The 11,470-nt window shown below is 53.6% G+C and overlaps 1 pseudogene; it reads left to right on the top strand.

Annotated features, from left to right (window-relative positions):
- Positions 1–1,222, top strand: part of LOC120226764 — a 2,764-nt pseudogene extending 1,542 nt beyond the window's left edge.
- The last annotated feature ends 10,248 nt before the right edge of the window (positions 1,223–11,470 follow it).

The raw sequence follows: 11,470 nt of genomic DNA, 5'->3' as shown, positions 1-11,470 counted from the left end.
ATAATATTTTATTGTAGCATTTCTTCTGAAGATCACAAAATATAAATTCATTTTCTTTCCAAATAAGAGCCAGTGGCCATTTTATCGTATGTATAAGATACTGTTAGTTGTCCTATAATTCAAATGCAGAGTAAATCTAGAACCCAAATCTCCTTAATCCTAGGACAAGGCTCTGCAAAAAGAGAGTTTACTTCTGCCAGAAAAAAACAACCAAGTCGTGTAACTGTTTTTTTTTAAATCCTTTATGTAATAGCAGCCTTTAGGAATTATATTCTTAAGTTATAGTATTCTCTTTTTGAGGTCACACCCTCCATCTCTTTTGTAGTATGTCTCTTTTGCAGCTGAAAAGGTTTTGGACCATCTTCCTATAATCACTTCTTCCAGTGCAAATTCCACACTGCTTCTAGTTATGTGTCATAAAATTGTATATATCTGATCTCCTCACTCAGATTCTTTTTTTTTTTTTTTACAAATAGTTTATTGTCAAGTTGGTTTCCATATAACACCCGGTGCTCATCCCCACAAGTGCCCTCCTCCATGCCCATCTCCCCCTTCTCCCCCCACACCCATCAGTCCTCAGTTTGTTCTCAGCATTCAAGAGTCTCTCATGGTTTGCCTCCCTCCCTCTCCCCCACTATTTTTCCCCTTCTTCTCCCCTACGGTCCTCCGTTAGCTTCCTCCTAATCCTCCTATACGTGCAAACATATGGCATCTGCCCTTCTCTGCCTGACTTATTTCGCTCAGCATAACACCCTCAAGGTCCATCCATGTGGCTACACAAGGCCAGATTTCATTGTTTCTCATTGCCATGGAGTATTCCACTGTATAGATAAACCACATCTTCTTGATCCATTCGTCTGTTGATGGACACTTAGGCTTCAGAGTCTTTTTAGAAGAAAGAGGATAAAATATACACCCTCCTGAAAGCATTCTGAAGTGTGTGTAGACTGTTCCTATTTTAAATCTAAGAAACCAAAACTCCGTTAAACTGGCATCTGTCCAGTAACTATTCAGGGCTGGGCTGTGGGCTGGGGTCATCCTTTATTCTCCGTACCGTAAGAATCCCATATCTATTCTATTTATCGACAGGGGATATCCCATCTGGGATTAGAGATGTCACCTGCCTTATGCAGCACGGAACCTGCAGGCTTTTTTTCTGCCATTTTGGTGAGAAAAGGTTGAGATCTGCTCCGATCCCTGGAACAGAGGCAGAAACAAGTAATAAGCCAGAGTCGGTTGGCAAAAACAGAGAACCCTGAGACACGTCAGGTTCCGGAAGGCAGAAGGGTCCTTGAAGTATCTCAAGGGCTCAGCATAATGTGTGGCTTAGTGAAGGTGCTCAATAATCGTTTGTTGGATGAATCCAGCAGCAAGGTGAAGGCCTGATAAACGAATTCTCCTAAAAGCTTGTCCACTCCACCTTTTCTTGTTTTTTTCCTAAAGAGTCTCAGAATTTAGTCATAGAAACCTCCTATTACTGTTCCCGGGAGTGTCTCTCACTGACCCACAGACAAGGGTGAACCAGAAACCACGCTCCAAACTGACCTCATCCTCAGAGGGGTGGAAACGCAGTCAACCTACTGGCCTCTTTCCCGCCAAATGCCATCTGCCTTCTCATCAAACCCAACACCTGCCTCAGCCTCCATATTCCCAGGCCCTCACAAGCCTCATCCCCTTCTACTAACGATCACAACAGGTGATGTGTAAATAGGAGTTTCGTTTGCAAGAACTAAACACTTGCCCTTAGGTTATCCCACCCGACTGACACAACCACCTCAGGGAGTTATGTGTGGTGGAAGGGAAATGAAAGCCAAAAGGTTAAGCCAATGGCCCAGGCTGGCATTTCCTAAGAGGGACTGTGACATGCCGGGTCCACTGCGCTGAGCTACTTCTAAAGAACATATTTCTGAGCACCAGCGGTGAGGTGCAGCTTCTGTCCTGAAGATTCCTACAACTTACAGCCCTTGCTTTTCTCTGGATCCACTCACATGCGTTGTCCCTACCGTACCTGAGTCAGTCATCCGGAGAGTCGTGACTGTTAATTACAGGCAGGACATGTCAGGAGATAATACACGCATATGTGCTGCAGTAGGAGACCCAGTGCTAAGCTAAGTTCCCTTGTTTGAGCATTTCTGCTCATGGCCTGAATCCAGGCTGCTCATGAATACGTAGAACTTGGAGTCACCTGCAAAATAAACTTGGGGGTTCCTGTCTCAATTCCCAGGTCAAGTTCCAATGAACATGTCGTGAATTACTTGAGCCTCTCTGCAGGCTCGTCTAAACTCACCAGACAGATTTGTGGGAGCCTCTCTCGACTGGAGGCATCTCTACGGAGCCCTTTCTCCCCAGAGGGCAGAGGACCTTTTCCAGGCCTGGTGTGAATGGCTGCCTGGAAGAGTGTGGACCCCACAGTCAGATTTTGCTCCTGAGTGAAACACACCAGAGTTTCATGCTTCAGACGGCTCTGCCAAGAGCACCATCACTCCATGCCCAAAACACCTGTCCATCAGAGAGCACCCAAAGAATAAATTAAACGAAGGAACGAGCCAGTGCCCGCAACTAGTCTGGTTCCACCCCTTGCACTGCATATGTGCCATTAGCCAGCTAGTTTCTTTTCTTGGTCTCCTTTTCCTCAAAAATAAAATGAGGGAGCTGCTGTAGACCTCTGAGACCCCACCACATCTCACCAGTGTCTGGGGGTAGAGTTGTTACTTCACCTGGGTGGGGGTCTCCATCAAGGGAAGCAAGGACAGAGGACCCACCTCCCCTAATGTCCTCCACGGTGTTGTCATCACAGAGCCAGCTGGGAACCCACAGCGGAGTCCAGAACTGGCCGGCAGGGGGGTCGCCCGAAGCCCTAAATTGTGCTGTTAACATTGTCCTAATGGAAACATTTTCTAGTGGACACTGGGCCTGGTCTGCCTTCAGTGTGGAAATTGTTATCTTTTTAAAAATTATTATTTCTTTATTTTGAGACAGAGAGAGGGAAAGAGAAAGCGAGCAGGGGAGGGGCACAGAGAGAGGGAGAGAGAAGATCCCAAGCAGGCTCCACACCTTCTGCGCAGATCCCCATGCAGGGCTCTGAAATATTGAACAAATTGACTCAATTCCATGATAATTTTTTAAATCACCCAGTTGCCCATGCTCCTAAAAAGCCCTGGAATGGTTCAAAGATGATGTGACTCCCCCACCAAATGCTAGTTCCCAAAGCCAGAAACGGGCTTGGCAAGGCAGGCAGCCTGTCGGTGCCATAACTTACCACGAGAGGGCGCGCTGCCTTCAAGGCGAGTGCAAAGCTGTTTTTTTTTTTAATAGTTTATTGTCGAGTTGGTCCCGTATAACACCCAGTGCTCATCCCCACAAGTGCCCTCCTCCATGCCCATCACCCCCCCTCCCCCCACCCATATCAGCCCTTCGTTTGTTCTCAGCATTCAAGAGTCTCTCATGGTTTGCCTCCCTCCCTCTCCCCCACTATTTTTCCCCTTCTTCTCCCCCATTAAGTTCCTCCTGATCCCTCTATACGTGCAAACATAAAATCTATAAGGAACTCACCAAACTCCACACCCGAAAAACAAACAATCCAGTGAAGAAATGGGCAGAAGATATGAACAGACACTTCTCCAAAGAGGACTTCCAGATGGCCAACAGACACATGAAACGATGCTCAGCATCCCTCCTCATCAGGGAAATACAAATCAAAACCACACTGAGATACCACCTCACGCCAGTCAGAGTGGCTAAAATGAGCAAATCAGAGAACTCTAGATGCTAGCGAGGATGTGGAGAAACGGGCGCCCTCCTACACTGTTGGTGGGAATGTAAACTGGTGCAGCCCCTCTGGAAAACAGTGTGGAGGTTCCTCAGGAAACTAACAATAGAACTCCCCTAGGACCCAGCAATAGCACTGCTAGGAATTTACCCGAGGGATCCAGGAGTGCTGATGCATAGGGGTACATGGACCCCAATGTTCATAGCAGCACTTGATTTTGATCAGGGATCACGGAGCTGCTCGAACTGCTCAACAAAGCAGCAGGTGGGAATGAAACCCAGGCTGAGAACAAAGGGAGCCTGAATTACCCACACTTCTAGCCTGCATTTCTTGGGATCAAGTAAATTATAGTGCCCCATTCTTTCTGCCCCAGAGTCCCACCGCAGGTTTGTGGGAATTAATGGAACGGATCAGGACAGCTGCTGGAGTGTCTCGTGCCCTCTCCTCTCAGGGGGCAGGGGACAGGCCAGCAGCAGAACTCTGAGCAATGAAGGCAGAGGCTGCCTGCTGCCGCTGGCCTTCTGGAATTTAACGTCAATGGTAGCCCAGCGCTAACAGGAGACTCAGAGGGGATCTGTGCTCAGCGACTGCCACCCCCAACCCAGGGATTTATAGGAGCGACGAGGGTAGGACTCTAAGTGCACAAGCAAAAAGAAAGCAGTGCTTGAGTTCACTGCATCCTGCCTCTGGGTCCCTACTGCCGCCTGGGGATTTACCTGCCCGGCCCTTGCTCTGAGACACCGGAATCACAGAGTCAGGGCCTGCTGGGAGGGGTGGGCAGACCCGAGACGTTGGCATGCCTCTTGGTGTACCTGGCCTTGGGAGCATGAACCCCCCCCCGACACAAGGAGGAGCTGAGTTTCCTGGGGGCTCCAGCGGGCCAGCAGAAGGCAGGGAGGCCAGGCTGCGTCCAAAGGGGTCCAGGGTTTTATACTTGACAATTTTTTTTACAGTTTTTTTTTTTTTGAGAGGGGAGAGAGAGAGAGCGTGAGCAGGGGAGGGGCAGAGAGAGACAGAGAATCTTAAGCAGGCTCCACGCCCAGCACAGAGCCTGAATTGGGGCTCCATCTCATGACTGTGAGATCATGACCTGAGCTGAAATCAAGAGTCAGGCCCTTAACCACCTGAGCCACCCAGACACTCCGTAGGCTTTATGCCATCCCCACAGCTCCTTTTTCTGAGACAAGTATCAACTTCCCCCCTGTACCTCTCCATGACTCCACTCCCTCTTCTGACGTGACTCAGTCTATAACTCGGAATGACAGAGGCGTTCCCTCCCTACAATCAAAGGGGCTCAACCGGGGCGGGGGGGGGGCGGCTCCAGCAGGTCCAGGGGCCCCTGAAGGATAGACGGTGTCAGCGAGGGAGGGATGAGAGGCCATGAGAATCTTTCTGGTCACCAGGCAGCATCTCTGCTCTGACTAGGGCTCAACTTTATTTTATAAATAAGTGTTTGGGGAACAGCACAGAAGTAGCATTTGACTTAGACAGGGATTTCTGATGACAAACTTCTTTGATGTGTAAGAATTTCCCGGAACATAGATTTGTAGAAGACTCATGCATAACCTTTATCAATAGTGATTGAGGTAGGGGATTTAGATGCTTATCCTATGGGGAAGGGAGGTATCTTCAGCATACAAGACAAGGATTTTAGCATAAAAAGGGTGAAGTTAGTTCTTTGTGAGCAGGGATCAATAGCTTGTTTGTGTAAGGAGAAGTATTAAGAGGGGCCCCTGGGTGGCTCAGTTGGTTAAGCTTCCAACTTTGGCTCAGGTCATGATCTCGCATTCATGAGTTCGAGCCCCACATCAGGCTCTGTGCTGACAGCTCAGAGCCTGGAGCCTGCTTCAGATTCTGTATCTATCTCCCTCTCTCTCTGACTCTCCCCTGCCTGCACTGTCTCTCTCTCTCTCAGAAATAAATTAAAAAAAAAAACTTTTTAAAAAAAGAAGTACTAAGAAAAACAGGTCTTTCAGGAAACACAAATGTTTGCTCCCATAATCACAAAAGGAGTTCCTACAATAGGTTCCTTCACAGGGTGCAATCAGCATATTCAAGGCCAGAATAAGTCACTCCGTATACTGATCACAAGATGCCTTGCGGGTTAGAACTGCGAGCAGAAACAAGTTGTTATCCTCATCCCAGCTGCCAGTGTAAGGGACGGAGTTTGCGGACAGTAGGCCTTAGGGAAGGGACTGCCATACATCACCAGTTAGAAAAGGTATTAAGTATTTACTTAAGATCTGCCCTTATCTGTTAAATTAGGCTCTTTGTCTCAGGGCCAGGCTCAATTGCAACTCTCGTATTCTTAGCCCCCTTTAATCTAAGTCTTGGATCTTCAAGGCCCGTAGGAAGAGCCTTTTGACAGTCACCCACAGTGCTTTCATCTGAAATCTCACTTGAAGAGGCAGGAATATGCTTTTCCTTATGAGCAATCTGTGTGGGGAATATCGGTCTGATCTGGAATATTGTGAGGCCTGGTCAGTACCCACAGGCTCGTTTCCAACACGAGCCAGTAGTAGCAGGAGGAGATTCCAGTTTCCGTTTCTCATGGCAGGAGCTGTGCGCACACTGCCATTTCCTCGCTGTGACTGTCATCCAGCGAGGCCGGTGCGGCTCCCGGCACCCCTCCTCCAGTGGAAACTGCCCTGGCCCTCCCCTGCATCCCTGCAGGGCAGAACCGGTGGCCGAGGCTCTGTGTACCGCCGGCCCTCCCTCGGGTGCCTTCCTCCCACGCGATCTCACCCTGTGCTGCATTATTCTTCACCGGCATGTCTCTCTCCTCCACTAGACTAAAACCCTCCACACAGGCCTGGGTCTTAATCCTGTTTCAACCACTGGTGACCAGCCAAGCACAACGTGAAATGGCTGAACGAATGGATAAATGAATCCAAGTCTCAAACACAGCTCTTCTTCCATCGAGGCCTGCATCCGTGTCTCTTCTCTCACCCCCGCCCCCCCCCCTCCCCGGGCCAGGGAGTGACAGAGCACACTTGTGTCCCCGCGGGGGCAGCAGGAGGGAAGGAACAGAGGTTAGAGGAGCACAGAGTCCTCCCGGATCCTGGGTCTCCACCACAACGAGCATTTGCCTGCTGTCCCCCGTCCCTCGGTCATAGACTCCTAGACAAGAAAAGGGACCCAGGAGATCATTTAGTGAAAACCATGTCCTCTGAAAGGCAGCACGCTCGCAGGGGAAGACTGGGATGAGGAATCAAAGGCATCGAGCGTGGTTTAGTTCAAGATGTAGGAAGACTCTAAGCTCACCTCCTCCACGGAGCACACCGTGTTAACACTGGGACCCAGGACAGATCCTTCTGCTTAGGCACAGGGAAAAAAAAAAAAAAAGAAAGAAAAGAGAAGCCATGGTTTAAAGGACTAGCTAGCAGGGCGCCTGGGTGGCTCAGTCGGTTAAGCGACCCATTCTTGCTTCCTGCTCAGGTTATGATCTCACTGTTTGTGAGTTCGAGCCCCGTGTAGGGCTTTGGGCTGACAGCATGGAGCCTGCTTGGAATTCTGTCTCCCCTTCTCTCTACCCCTCCCCAGCTCTCTCCTTCTCTCAAAATAAATAAATAAACATTAAAAAAAAAAAAGAGCAACTAGCATAGAAAAGCACTAGAATTCTGCCAAGCAGTGCAGAGAAGCTTCAGAGACAAGTGAGAAGCTGGAGGTGACAGACTGCCACCAGGTCCTGCGCTGTGACGTTACCGTGCAGGGGGCGATGAGCCTGCAAATGTCACCAAGAGTTTCTCAGACCAAACCCGCGTCCTCGCCCTGGGCAGAGTCGCGCAGCACAGTCCAAACATCACCTCCCAGGGAGGCGCTGCACCAGTAAAGGACGGGATGGGTTTTCAACAAACAAGAACACCCTTTAAAGCAGCCCTTTTGGAAGCCACAGCCCATACAGTTAAACAACAGTGTTGCAATAGCTCAACATATTAAAATCCCTCTTTTGGAGCTGCCTTCGGAATCCTCCTCCATAAAACTCAGAAAGAATCCAGTTCAGCACGATCACGAACTGAAGCAGCCAAGGAAATGCAAACCCCTGGAAGGTCAGAAGTCCGCCCGTGGCCCTGGGTCCCGGCCCTCACTGCAGGGAGAAGGAAGGCTCCTCCAGACTCAGACGCGGTGGACGGCTGGCACGCCCGCCATCCTGCCGGTCCTCGGCGTGGCTGCAGGCCAGACGCAGCGCCTGTGCGTTATTCCCCAGGTGCCGCCCGGCTGAGCGTGGGAATTCACGCAGGGGAAGGGCCCGGCCGATCACTCACCTCAGTTGCCCAGATGGGGATCTTTGGAAAGACACAGACAGCATCAGCCTAGGGCCCGGGGGATGCACGACTCAGGCTGGGTGGGCCTGGCCTCCGAGTCCGCAATTCCAGCGCTAAATACCAAGGAGGCCAGGCTTGTTCTCAAGGCTGGGCTGGCCGCACCTGGTGCTGAGTACTCCCTGGGCTCCAGCTCCAGTGCTGAGTGCTTCACACGCTCTTATCTCTGTTCATCTACGAGCAGGTGTGAGTGTGCTCATCAAACAGATGAGATCCCTGCGGCTCTGAGGTGTGCAGCTACTTACCCAGAGCCACACAGCTCTCAGGGAGCAGGTTGTTAGATCTGCCCGGGAGCCAGCAGGAGAGTGGGGTAAATGTACCCCATTTAAAAAAAATTTTAATGTTTTATTTATTTCTAGAAGAGAGAGAGAGAGAGAGAGAGAGAGCGTGAGCAGGGGAGGGTCAGAGAGAGAGGGAGTCACAGACTGAAACAGGCTCCAGGCTCTGAGCTGGCAGTCAGCACAGAGCCCGACGCGGGGCTTGAACCCACGAACCGTGAGATCATGACCTAAGCGAAAGTTGGACGCTTAACCGACTAAGCCCCCCAGGCGCCCCAATGTACCCCATTTTAAGGTCTCAGAGGCTTGCCTGAGGTCATGCAGCAAGCGGATGATGGGTTGACGGTGGGCCCTTTCCCCACCCATTTTATAGGAGGAGGAAAGGACAGCCTGTAAAACACAGAGGGAGCAGCGTCCACGCACAATGTGCTTCTAGGGCTCCCTTCCCGAATAAACAGTGATGCGGGGGTCAGTGTGGCCATAGCGGTGACCGCAGACGACCGCGCGTTAGGAAGGCCTTTCATAGTCCACCCCAGATCTCCAGGGAGGTGGAAACGAGCGGGGAGGAACAGAAGCCCGCCTCAGTGACGAAAACCGCCCACGACCAAAGGGCGAACCCCGAACCCCGGGCAGGAAGGGGCTGCGGCCCTGCTTTCTCTCCAGCCCGCGGGGTGACCGTTCGGCCCCGGCTGCCGGATCCCTACGCGCCGCGGGGAGTGAGTTCTGGGCTTCACGGAACCGCCCGCCCCTCCCTGTCGCCTCCCCCTCCCCCCACAGACGGCCGCGCGGGGTTCGAATCCGGGGCGCGCGCTTCTCCACGTGCACGGTTGAAAGGCTCGACAGACGCGGACGCTGGACGGAGCGGGCAGCAGAGGCCGGCGGTGGCCTTCTCTCGCCTTGGGGCCCCTCGCGTGTCCTGGGGGCTCGGCAGCTGGGGCCGTTCAGGGGGAGGGGCGGGCGGAGCCCAGGACCCCCACGCCTGGGCCGCTGAGGCGGGGCTGCAGCTCCAGGGCGCCCCCTGGAGGGTCTGCGCGGCACGTGCACAAAGTGGGAGGAGCCAGCCCTGTGAGCGGGGTGGGGGTGGGGCCTCCTACGACTCCCCAAGCAGAGGGAGCACAGTGACTGGGAAGGACGGGCAATGGGTGGGACAGTGTCCGGGAGCACGGGAGGAAGTTGGGGACCCCCCACTCCCGGTGGCCTCTGGAAGGAGGACTAGACCGCCCCCTACTGGAAGATGGGGGGGCTCAGGGACGCTGCCCCCACCCCCGCATCCCGCCGGCTCCCTCCGGCGGCACAGGAGGACCCTCGGGCTCCCCGCAGTGTGGCCCGGGCGGGGTTGCGGGGGGGGGGGGGCCGCTTGAGGCTGGAGCGAGGAAGGCCTTCCCCACGGGGCTGCGCTTCTCTGTCCCTCTTGCTCCAAGGAGCAGCGGCCCCTCTCCACCCCACCCCTGCAGGTGAGCCAAGCCCACAGGTGGGGGAGGGGGGAGGCACCAGCGATGCACAGTGACACGTGCCCAGCAGCCAGGGCCCCTCGGGGAGGCGGGGACGCCAGCCCAGAGCTCGGGGCGTTCCTCCCGCCTGACCCACGGTGGGGGGGGGGGGGCGCAGAGTCACGTGACCCACAGAACCCACGGAACCGGCGGTGCAGGCTGATGCTCGGCGCCGGGCGTGGTCCCTGCCACGGGTGAGCGTGACCCAGGGAACCGGAAAAGCTGCCCATTTCACTTTACCCTCGTCACCGTCTTCCACAGGGAGGGCGCGGAGGAGCCCAGCTGGCCGGGCTTGGTTGGCCCCTAAGCCGGGATGCCCCACCCGTCAGAAATCATCCTGAGATGTGTGCTTCCCAAAGCTGCGCTGGCAGCTCCTCAGAATGACTCCCTGAGCCCCGGGCGCCACCGGCAGGGCCTGACTGGGTCCCTAGCTGTTTCTGGAAGGGCCTGAGTGAAGCTACTGTGCGTTCGGAGCCCGGGAACCACCGTGGCCTGGAGCACGAGGGCCGCGGCCCCTGCTGCTGTCGCCTGCACGCGGCACGTGATGTCCCCTCTCTACAGGCGCACAGAGAGGGGTCGCGGACCTGAGGACCCTCCCCTTCACCGAGGGCCCTGCACACTCCCTGACATTCTTGCCCAGGACTTTTTACGGATGTTTCTGGAAATCTTACCAGAGACGGGCAAAAAATCAAAGTCTGGCAAATGAGTGTTTCCCCCAGATTCCAGAAGGAAAGTCCCTTTGCTTACATCCTTGAAAGAGCCGGTCCTACCCCAGTGTGTTCTTCCCGTTCCAGGCTCGGTCCCCTGCAGCCGGATGTGCTCCTTCAACCCCCCCTCATGCCCTCCTACAAGCCTCCCTGCGGCGAGACGTGTCACCCTTCCCACCCACCAGCTCCTTCCATTCACCTGAACTCGCTGGAGGGGCCCCGGGCCGCGCGATGACAGCCAGGGGTGTCAGGGAAGCTGGGAGGGGCTGCGCTTTCCAGGCACGGTGCGGGCGGTCCCAGCGCGCACCTGCAGCCTACCCCTCGGGCTCCTGAACCGGTTAGATGAAACGCCTGTGCAGGTCCCCAGGACAGATGCCCGGCTTTGAGGACAGTGCGGCCTTAACCAGGGTGCGGGAGGAAATAGTTCCCTAATTGCTAAGATGTTTCTCACTTCCCGGGGAGTCAGGAGCTCATTGTTCAACAAAGGAGGATTTGGTTTCTGCCTGCTCCACCTTGAGGCTTGCTGGGATCCTGAGGGAGCACCGCCCGTCCCTTTGTGTCCCAGGAGGTGAAGCTACAGTCTTCCAGTAAAGATCCAATCAAATGTTACATCTTCCCGGACAAGGTGAGGACATTGGGCAGGAGAAGTTGGGACTCTCAAGATGTGCAAATAAGATATGGGGTAGGAACATGCACAGCTGTTCATGGCCACATGGGCACTGTTGACGTGCCGGTGTGGACATAGAAATCGGTTTCTCACACTAGAGAAAGGGGCTATTCTCTTTGTAAGAGACTCTCTCCAAAGGGGGAAGAAATGCCAGTAACCATCTGTGAGCTCATTCTTGGATGGCAGATGGATAGAGCTGGAGGGAGGAAAAGAGAAGGCTGATGCATATCTCTGGTA

The sequence above is a fragment of the Hyaena hyaena genome, unplaced genomic scaffold, assembly GCF_003009895.1.
Source record: "Hyaena hyaena isolate Hyena2069 unplaced genomic scaffold, ASM300989v1 scaffold_1833, whole genome shotgun sequence".
Classification (NCBI taxonomy): domain Eukaryota; kingdom Metazoa; phylum Chordata; class Mammalia; order Carnivora; family Hyaenidae; genus Hyaena; species Hyaena hyaena.
The sequence above is the reverse complement of the archived record's forward strand: the minus strand, read 5'-3'. Positions and strand labels throughout refer to the sequence as shown.